The following is an 11609-nucleotide window of genomic DNA, read 5'->3' on the forward strand; positions in this document are numbered from 1 at the left end:
AAAATACTTAGTATGTTAATTTTTACAATTATTTTAACTTCACGAACATACTTTTTAAAAACAATAATGCAAAAAGTGTCTCGAATTTAATATTACTGCTAACCTTTGGTTTTATTATTCCCGTTATGGAAAAAACCTTTTCCGTTGCTGTTGATGTTGGTCTTATTGTCATTTACGCGTTGGATAAGGCTTCTAATTTATATCTGTTCGCTTTTTATAGATATAAAATTTTTTGAACTCTCTTTTTATGTTCTCTTCTTTCATTCCCTTGTCTGCTTTTCTCTTATTTCCTTCGACTATAGACAAAATAGCATTTTGTAATTCTTCTTGAATAGATTTTTTTTCTTAACAATATACAATATTCTACTCCTTCTGATTAATGCGAAGAATTTAAATCTATATCCTTCGAAGATGTGTTTGGGTGAATCCCTTTCACTCTAGAGCTAAACGGTTCGCAAAGAACTGACTTTACTTTATATGCCTTTAAAACACACAATTGTTTTGATTTATATTTTAAGCTGAGGGATCAGTATAAACAATTCACAACACTTTACGCTACAACTGCATAGTCATAAAACCTAAAAAAAATTTTTGTTGATATTTCATATTGTTCATTGCCATAAATTAGATAAGTCGGGACTGTCGAACAGAAAACACAAAAGAAATTTCTCCGTCGTACCAACTAACATAGCCGACGACCGGAACTATGCAACTATGGAACTATGAAAAAATTATACCTGATAGTAACCGCTCTAACTCGGGACTTCGGGCATAAACGCCAAATAAAAGCAAGACGTTAAACTTTACCGGACCGAGTTTTTTTTTTTTTTTTTCTGAAATATTTCAAAATTTTTTAATTTCGAGTATTAATCGAGTAATTTTCAAAATACTCGATTATCAAGTACAGACAAAAAAATAGACAAAAATACTTGAGTATCGAGTACTCGATTACTCGAATTGGAGACTCTAGTGTGCGTATTTTTTATTTGATCTTGTATTTTGTTATATTTCTGTTTGTTTGTTACTAAGGGAACAACAAATAAATTAATTTTAAAATTGGTTTGTTTAAATGAATTTATTTGTTTAAATGTATTTAAGTTTATATTAAGATTTTCATTGAAAGTGTGGTTTGCCAAAGTTATCAATTCATCAAAGCATTTTAACGCGTTTCTATATTCTAACTATCTTCGTGAAATCCTACGGTTTGTCTGAATAATTTTAATTTTATCACAATCGTTACAAGAAATTTGGTTTACTCCTACTGATTCGTTATTAATTGTCTTTTCCATTCGGTAGAATGGTTTCTATTTTATAATGGGATATAAAAATTATCCTAACACCTTTTTTGTAATGTACTCGTCCTATCTCTTCTGAAATCCCTCGAACTTATTGTAAATTTGAAATACCAATTTTTTATTTATATATATTTTTTATTATTATTTTTATTCTCTATAAGCCATTTAATTTGAATACTTCTTTGACATTTTTAAATGTGTTACAACATGTTCAGCGTAGCGTAAATAGTGTTTGCTTTTAAGCAAATTTAAGATTTTTTTATTAGTATACACCTGGTGCAGTTTTAAAAAACTAGTAAAATTAAAATATTATTATTTTTAAAAGTGATATTTTATTTTAACTTGCTAAATTAAATGCATATAGTTGAACAAATGTGAAGGATTTTGGATAAAAACATTCGACACTATGAGTTTTATGACCGACAATAGGAATTGCGATTAACAAATATTAAATGAAATAAATAATATAAATTATTTATATCAAATGATAACATTTGTATTTATTTGTAAAATACAAGGTGAAATATAATGTGATGGAGAAATGAAAATATCAAAAAGTATTTAATTGTTCAACAGTGAATTAAAGTGACGAATATTTTAATAATAATAAATAATTTAATTATAAGGCAAGCTTATTGTGTGTGCAGTGCGCAAAATTTTATTTAAAATCCGTATTTAGCGAGCATGTAGCGTTTGCGGCACCGACAGGCGTCACATTTTTTTCTGTAAAAAAATTAGGCATCGGGCGCTAAAAGCGCATGTATAAATCAGGGCGCTTGTGCGAATGTGAATTTTTTGCTCTTTCCCATTGCGTGCACGTACAAAAAAGGTGGCGCACTACTGAACGGACCGGTAAATTTTCAGTGTCACACCACGTACATAAATCAAACGGTGGCCGGTTTTTTCGTTCGGCCATGTGTTACGATCTTTATTGTTCGTGTTTGCCAAAAGAGTTACCACGAAAGAGGCATTTGTCCTCATAAAAGGACCTCGAGTACTAGTGTATCGCAAAAGGCCCAGAATAACCTATGAAATTAGCTTTAGAGTAGCAATTGAGTCGTTGAGTCTCTGCCTACAAAATATTTCCTGAATAATATTTATTATTTACAAATAGTATATACACCGTTTATACAACATCCAAACTGCTCTAAAGGTGCTTCTTTATTCCAGTGTTGAAACAATAGTATAATAATATAATACAATATTCCCCGGCCGTATTTATTTTCTTATACCTAACTATCCTAAAATTATCTCTATTTCTAGTAGCAAATCTATGTACATCTTTATTTATTATTCAGAACTTATCAAAATAAGTTATACCGAAATACTAAAATATTAATATTCAATGTTTCTTGATTATCCAACCATTCCAATTTTTCAATAATACTTACTACAACTAGTAAATATATAAAAAGATAAATGCCCCGGCCGGTTAGAGTAATAGAAAATTGCAAAAAAATTGTTGCTCATTCAAATACTTTCAGTCTTCCGCGAAAATATGCATATTTTTAAACATTTGGCACGACCACCTTCGGAAAGGCTTTTTATCAGAGTTCATGTATTAAAAATTTGTAAACAATCTTCTTTCATTCCCAGACCGCTATTAAAACCATCCAATAATTACGCATATTCGACATGAACCAGCCTTTACTTATGCAGCGTTATAAAAAGAGCGGTAGGTGTAAACCTTTTAAAGCTATTCATACAAATTTAATTTTATATAATAAAAAATGCTTTTAAAATTTCACGATAAATGAGAATTCTCGAGAAATAATTCTCTAAAGAAACACTATCTGCACATATGACGGCAAATCCAATGCGGTAGGAATTTTTGCATTTAAACTGTAATAAAAAGCGGCAACGACAATAAGAATCCGCTAAAAGATAACATTATATTCGACAAGAGAATAATTGCCAAATAAAAATAAATCAATAACTTGTAAATAAAACCAATTAAATAATGCATCTATACTTAAAAAAATGTATTAAAACAGAACCCTAAATAGAATTACAATAAATAATATATACGTTAAAATTAAATGCAGCTAGAATTAATATATCACAAATAATCATAGAAGATTGGTTTAGAAAAGCATTTACTCTACTTATATTGGTCCAATTAATGTGAATTCACGATCAAATAATTAAATACCCATTACATCCACATCTTTCATTTACAACTCATTACGTTAACGAACATGTTTTATTTAGCCGTTGTCTTATAAACGCGTTTATATATAGGTGGTTCATTAAGTAAATCTAACTAGTGTTCGTTCACCGATTGACGTCATTCAAAGATTCAATTATTATACTATATTTTCATCATAGATTAAAATAGTTTATTTTCTACTGCTGCTCTCTACAGAATTTATTCGATTTATACATTAATTTTCGAAGGTTTATAACCTTGGCATTAAATAAAACACTCAATATCGCGACACATAAAAAAGCAAATGTGGTTTAACTATGTAATTATCTAAAAGCCACCCCAAGTCGTTTAAGACTACCGGTACTATATTCTGTTTCTCTGAAGACCATTCGCCGATAGGTGTGTTTATGAGATTTTTACAGTGCCCAACCAGTGTGTGTTAGGTTCTCCTTCTAACAAATATTTGATGGGGCTTATAAAAGAGAAAATTTTATAGTGGACTCGATGGGGATACATTTTCACGTTTATGCTGTTCGTGGACGTGAGATCGTACATGAATGTCGGCGAATTTTACGGCGATGCTTCACGTTTTGTTATAAATGTATTTATTATTTTTTTTCGTTGCCACACACGTACTCCTGTTGTAGAGCAAATTTCTTGAAGACGATCCCAGACTACATATTTCTCGTTCAAAGTGTATATTTGTAAATGTTAGCGCTGAATAGACAAGGCGTCTTGTCAATACACTAGTTGAATACGCGTATGTGCTTCTGTTTTCCAATTCTCGTGAGATCGATAGTCTCCATGACTTGATGTATTATATTATATTTTTAGAAATGGAGTACAATAATAATTACGCGTGTAGTGCAGCTAATGCTACTTTATTGTATTTTCGTGCTCATATATTGTCGTTTTGGGGAAAAAATCACTAATTATTATTTGTGTATTAACAGTTTCAAATCATTAAAAATGTTTACTTTAGTGTTAAATATCATCGCCAAACAGGTACGAAACATAGCATTATCAGATTACGCATTCCATAGATACAGTTAATATCACATCTTTCACTTTTTATCCAAAACACATGCACACTGGACTAATACAATCATACGTTAGGAGTTGTCTTATTATTTTTTTTATTTTTTGTGCGAAATGGGTTGAAATATTTATTTTTATATTCATATTATTTTCATATCGACGAGTCATTTAATATATCTAATGATGCTGTGTTGATAAAATTTGTCAAATATATATATTATAGTAAATTTCATGAAGAAATTTTAAAGGTTTGGAATTTACCAAAAAGCGTAACAAGCTCAGAAATATTTTGAATCATAAGCGAATATTTTATAAAACACTGTTTTGATTGGAAGTGAGTTATTGGCTTTGCACAGACGATGCCCCACCAATGCCCAGTATATTCTGGAGTAACCTCAAAAATTTGATCAGTTGCGAATGTTGATTTTTTAACCAATCACTGTGTAATCCGTCGTCAAGTGCTAGCATCAAAAGTAATGCCTCCTGAACTCCTATAAAATTTAAATAATTCTCTTAAAGTTGTCATTGTATAAGAAAACCTATTAATAGTATGTTATTTAAGCATAAATGTAATAGTATGGCCTCTAAACTAATATATATGTACAATATATTAGACAGTAACAAAGAGTCTCGCCCCGAATAATTGACATTGGTCAGAGAATTGAGTAATGGAAAAGAAGCTGGACTTTAATTCTCAATGAAATATAACATTTTCAACAATTATTTTAGGAACTTTAGAATTAAGTTGATCTGCCCTGTCTCCGCCAAGCATATTTATATTAATTATATACAACATTTTTTAAGGATTATTTATGCATTCACCTCTATATGTAATTTTAATAATTAGTCGTATTGGATAATACGTAACTAGTATCATACCGATTTTTTACATCCAGATATGTGCAACTGTATTTTTATTCTGTATTTATATTAAGGACTATGACAAATAACTAATATTTTTATTTTGTAAATAATGAAACAAATCTTTCATTTGGGTACACTAAAAATAAATAATAAATAAAAATTCAGACAGTCAATATTTAGTTGAAAAAGATTAAAAAAATTGCCGAAGAAATAGACAGATTCAAAATGTTAACCGCATCAACGGTTGATGGCGAGCGATCGTAAATACGATGACGTGTAACGGCTAAAGTTCTAGTGCGCATGCGTGACAAATTCCACTCGCGACGAGCATGACGCACGCGTATCGACTACGCCCGCCCGCTCTTCAGTCGGCGTACGCCGTTCTCTTGAAGGGAATGTATGGCCGATTTTCTGAGCGTTTGCGTTTCATAATTACGTAAATTAAAAAAAATAATAAATGATAAAAATATTTAATTTTTAGAATCGTTTTATAATCCCATGGCATGCGCTGCATCTACCGCATGTATGGACCGCACGCCACTGTATTGTACTGATTTAACAGTTACGCGTTTAATTTTTTAGAGCAAATGTATTAGTATTATAAATTATATTTTAATTTCACAATTTGTATAATGCGCTCTTAGCCTTGTCTGCGTATTGTAAAATGCAGTCGCCTCCAAAATCAGATTGAACTCTGGATTTCGGATTTTGTGGGAAGCGGCTGCTTACTCTATTTCTAACTCGGTAAATCCTAGGCGTAGCTCTGCTAATTGCGAGTTTGGATGAACTATCATGTGTCTTAATTACAGAGTGCGTTTCAGCTTTTTCCAGGCAAGGGAAAAAATTGGCAAGTCAGTGGTCGTTTTTTAATATTTCCATTTTATTAAAATTCATAGTACAATTTCATTAAATGACACGCATTTTGGGTGTTTTATTCAGTTTGGGTGCTTAAATTAGTAAACACATTAATTGTTCACGACAGCGTGTCTTTGTTTAATGCGGATTTGCATATAAATTTTAACTAGAAATAAATTAACTGCGATCTAATTACTAAGCTGACGAAAATAAAATCTTCGCGAGTACAGTTTACGCGTATGACGGTGTATATAACGCAGCACAAAACCGGACTAGATACAGTTGACTTTGATACGCTTCGACGCTCAAAAAAATTCTGTATTTACATATCTTTCGGAAATCGAATGTTAAAGCATATATAATAAATAATGCGAGAAGATTAATATCAATAATACTGTAAGATTTACAATATTTGCCAAAATATCCTTTTTATTCATAACTTGCTTTGAATATCACCCCAGTATTTCTAGGCATTATAATTTGGGTGATAAAAATAGACATAAAATCTTGTAGTTTTTAAGAAAAATATTTTAAATAATCACTAAAATCGAATAATAAAATGTTTTGCAATCAAATAATTACACTTACATAACAGCTGATCAAGCACTACAACATTTTGAAACATTGCTCAATGAAAAGATCAAATCTTTTAAAAAGACTTACCAAACTTCAAATGACAATTATACATTAATTCCAGTGGAAGACAAGAAATGTAATTTACTTATAACAAAACCCGATACCTTGGAAATATGAAAATAATGTTATTCCCTAATGATATTTGAAATTAAAACCATATTTGGACATACCAAAATATTTAGGAATTTATTAAAAAATAATTAAAAGATTATTCTAAAACTTGAAACTTGTACAAGATTTAAAATTGGTAGAAATAGTATTAGCATGAACGTGTCTAAAGCTGATGTTAAACGTTCGTTCAGGTCGTTGAATCGCATTAGATACATATGAGAAATTTGATTTCCTATGATGTACTTGCTGCACTATCAATCCAGAAAGTGTATAAAATAAATCAAATTAAAAATTAAAATGAAAATTATAATAAAGCAATTGTAGAATTTACAATTTTAAAAGGGGACAATATTTAAACTTGTTTTAGAAACAATATTTTTATTAGTTTACAAATAATAATAATAATAAACTATTATGATAATCTTTCTTAGTAAATTGATTAGTGTTTTTATAAATCGATATATTATTCTATAGTTTCGGGTCTCTGTGTATATGGACAGTAAATGGATCTCTTGGTGCAGAGGTATTATATTCGGTTAACAATATTTACTTGGCGCACCATACCAATTAATTGTCATAATATTTAAGATTATAATAAGATTCGTATTCATTATTTGCATCAAATATTAGCATAATCCATCTTGTTTTAAGTGGTTAGATATCATTCCTACTACTATTACTGTCACAGTAATAATAACACGGTTAATATCAAATTCATCGTCACTTCCTTAAACATCCATTAATATATGGATAATTTCTAAAAATAAATCAATATATGTACAATATTTATAAATAATTAAAACACAGATTACTAATTCGGTTTTACATAACTTAGTAATTTACTAATATTATTATTTGAGTTGCCGCTAAAAATGTCGATAGTTGTCAATCGCTGATTTGAATAGTGCGAGCGAGATAGCGAGCTCTGCTTGCATCTCGCTCTTTTTTTCCGTCTTACTAAATTTTATAATCTATTTATTTAATAACAGACACACAATATTAAGTAAGAATTATGCACAATTAGAGCATATAATCCCGTTTCATCCCATATTATAAAAATATAGATACCCATTGAAGGAATAATTGCCAACGTAAAACTGTCAAGTAAGCGTTATGCGGTCTTAAGAGCGCTTGGTCCGGCCATGTTCCGATGAAAAATTTTACAATAAACTTACACTCGTAAATTTAAGATTATTCACTTATTTGCATAAGTTAAAAATTCAATAATACTTAAATGTAAATTAATAAATTGAAATTGGCAAAATTAGCTCGAACACAAAGCCAATAAATGCATTGAAAATTTTGCCGACGTTCGAGTGCAACGATTGGAATTTTACAATTGTCGACTTAGAAGCACAAAGGGTTAACTTTATTCGAAAGACACAGAAAATTACAAAGGCATTACCTTGTCCTCGCGGGTCTCGCGCTTCGGCGTGACGGGTGGGTCCGCGGCGTCGGCGGCGGTTATTGACCCCGGCGCCGCGCCGCTGCAACGGCCTTGCATAGGCCCACATAAACACTATTATATACACTAATTTGAATTATACACTGCTTAATTCTAACACATACACTAAATTACACTATCACTTTATAATTAAAAACATCGAAAGGTAATTATTATAAAAACACTTATCCAACAAAAATGTAACACGACCGTTAATGACCATTGTCATTTAGCTACTGAATTTTTTTTAATATTTCGAGATGCATAAACAAGCTCAAACGAGTTTAAGGTTACGCTTCGTGTTATGTTCATATAAACCATAACGATTAAAATGTCGTGCATCTCAGATTACAAAAAAAAATATTTTTTATCAAAGGTTGACAATTTGGCTAGTTTTAAAAGATTTATCTCTAATTCGAATTATTTTAATGCAAGTTGTTTGTTTATTTTTTAAATATCTATTTATCATTTGATTTATTTTAATGCGAGAGTGACACGAAGGTCACCTTTGCTATTGTTGTTGTTGTTGATCTTCTAAAAGTATAATGTCGATGATTTCAAGTTTATTTATATGAAAATATTATTTTTTAAGATATTAATTTATATATAAATTTAATTTAATCGACGCTCCTTCTTACAAAAGTCAACAATAACTGCATCATATAATATATTGTCTTTCTTTAATTTGTCGAAAAGTTTTTTTCGATTGATATTAATGCAAGAGCTGACAATCTATTCTTACTTTGACTATTTCTATTAAATGTTTTAATTATTTTTATTGTCGAAAATGATCTTTCTACAGAAGCACTTGTCGCCGGTATGGTAAAAATTAATTTTATTAAATTAAATACTTCCGTTAATGGCGGCCAGTCAAAAGAACGTGCGTCAAATGAGCGCCGTCATATGAGCGCTGCATTATACGCTTACCAAAGTAGCGCTGTAACAAAATAGCGTACGTCAAATGCGCAGACAGTCATGAGTGCTTGAAAAAAGAGAGCACGTCATAAGAGCGTAAAAACATTCACAATTTACTTATATAATATTTTTTATATCTAATTCCTAAAATATTCATTATTTGATTTTCTCCAAGTATTTTTGCGCTCTTATGGCCGTCTACGCATTTGACGTTCGCTATTTTGTTACTTTGGTAAACGCTCTTATGACGCAACGCTTATAAAGTAGCGCTCTTTTGACGCACGCTTATTTGTCCGCGCACATTTGTGACGTTGCCGTCCTCATTATATGTGCTCTTTGTTCTTAAAATATATCAGATAACGTAACACTGATATGAAAGGAATTTAAAAATATACTATGACCCTCTTTGTTGACAGGTATTCATTAGTTTGAGTACTGTAGCATTGTTTTTTACGTCTTACGTTATTATATATTCTTTCAACACATTGCATACTATGCATTATTAAAGCTGGGCTTATTTGTGAAAATTAAAACCTAAACACTAAGCAAGCAATAAATTGTTAAATTATTATTTTTGTTACTGTTTTGTAAATCTACTTTTTAAATTCCTCTTGAAGCTCGAGCTAGCTCTTTACGACTGAAGATTTCAACCTGGCTAGACCAAATCTTACGACTGAAATGGAAATGGTTTCTTTCTTGCATTTCGTCTATATTAATTTCATGAGAGCTTTAGTGATGCAAGCTCAAGATATAAACTCTAGTGCAGGGGTTCTCAACAGGTTGATAATTTTAGAGTTATTTTGCTTTGTTTCGTTATATTTAATGTAAATAAAATAAACCCATATCAAAATTCAGTTGCTATTATTTTGAAAAAAGTTTCTATGTAGTGCAGCTGGAATTATGCTCGTTAATTTCAACAGCCGGTCGTGATAACTCATGTGCGGCTAACGCTGCATTATGTGATATTTTCAAAGCATCACTAATTTTGAGTATCCTCAGCGAGAGCACGTTTCCATTACGTGACTCCAGAATGGAGCATGTGGTCGATGGCACCGTGTCGTGAGTCTCTACGTGGCTAGTGGCTCTCGAGTAATTAGCACCTGGTGTTTTACGTTAAAAGCCCCCACAAAGATTTTTAGACCAGTCAACCTTTAAAAAAGATCTAAGTTTTAAGCATCATTTCCGTTCTTTATTTACACGAAAATTTAAGGATTAGAGAAAAATGGCAAAATATGTCATTTTTTAGTGACATCCAAATATATATCAACAAAAAACATGACAAAAATTTTTCTTACATTTACAAAAGTCTTTAGAAACTCACTCTAAAATATAAATATTATATATAGATGAGATTTTTACCCAAATTTCTGACGACTTTAAAAAGGATGATGTTACAATAGGTGAAAAAAATCATCCGCTGATCTACGACGCGTATCATTCCAACGGACTTCACTTACAAATAATCCACCCGGCTTAACAAGTGCGCATTACTCAGACGGCAACAGTGAACATATTTTTATAAATGTACAAAATATACTAAAAAAAATCAGGTGATTTTTTAAACTTTCCCATATTTATTTTTAAAATATGTTTAATGCATCTGATATTATATTTAATAAAAAAAAATATTTATATATTTATCAAAATTACAAATCTTACAAGCATGACTTTAGAAGTTTTTCCAAAGCGTCATATTGCCTATCGTACATACAATAATTATAGCATTTTATATTGAAAAATAAAATAAAAAAATACCGAAAACATCCCTGTGTATAGCAAGCTCATTTATAAACTAGATGGCTCTTGCAATAGGAGCGTTCCCAAGCGCTGACTTCCTGGCCGCGACGTCAAAGAAAAGGGGCGCAATCGCGACTCTTTAGAGCACAAATTAAATTCACTAAACATAACACGCGTGCTATATGTGACGCGAATAAAATTTTACTGTCACGTAAATGATTTACAGTGCATATTAATTTATAAATAGTGCTAATAACAATTAAATTAAATAAATAGCATTTTTCATTTAAGCTAAGAATTTGAAGCTTAATTAAAATATTGAAAATATGATATTTTTTCATATTTTTTTTTAAATACAAACTAAAATATCGGTCTATGGGCCGCAATGGCAACAAGCTCTTTAGAGCAAAGTCCATATGTTTATTAAATTTGAACTTTGAATCAGTGTGTAAGCCCAGTTATTCAACACTTATTTTCCATTTTACGATACTGCATTCTTCATTAAGAATAATTTAGAGTTTGTCTAAGTTTTGTTAAGATAATTTCTATTTTTTTAATTCAGTTA

General features: G+C 30.4%; 1 protein-coding gene across 4 annotated transcripts in view; it reads right to left on the bottom strand.

Annotated features, from left to right (window-relative positions):
• Positions 1-8630, bottom strand: part of LOC148232809 (uncharacterized) — a 449135-nt gene extending 440505 nt beyond the window's left edge. For all 4 annotated transcript variants that reach the window (XM_088189595.1, XM_088189594.1, XM_088189589.1 and 1 more), the window contains exon 1: positions 8354-8630. The gene's annotated coding sequence lies outside the window, so the exon portion shown is untranslated. The remainder of the gene's footprint in view (positions 1-8353) is intronic.
• Positions 8631-11609: the final 2979 nt, after the last annotated feature.

The sequence above is a fragment of the Plectrocnemia conspersa genome, unplaced genomic scaffold (genome assembly GCF_051122295.1).
Source record: "Plectrocnemia conspersa isolate PC_06_02 unplaced genomic scaffold, ASM5112229v1 ptg000008l, whole genome shotgun sequence".
Lineage (NCBI taxonomy): Eukaryota > Metazoa > Arthropoda > Insecta > Trichoptera > Polycentropodidae > Plectrocnemia > Plectrocnemia conspersa.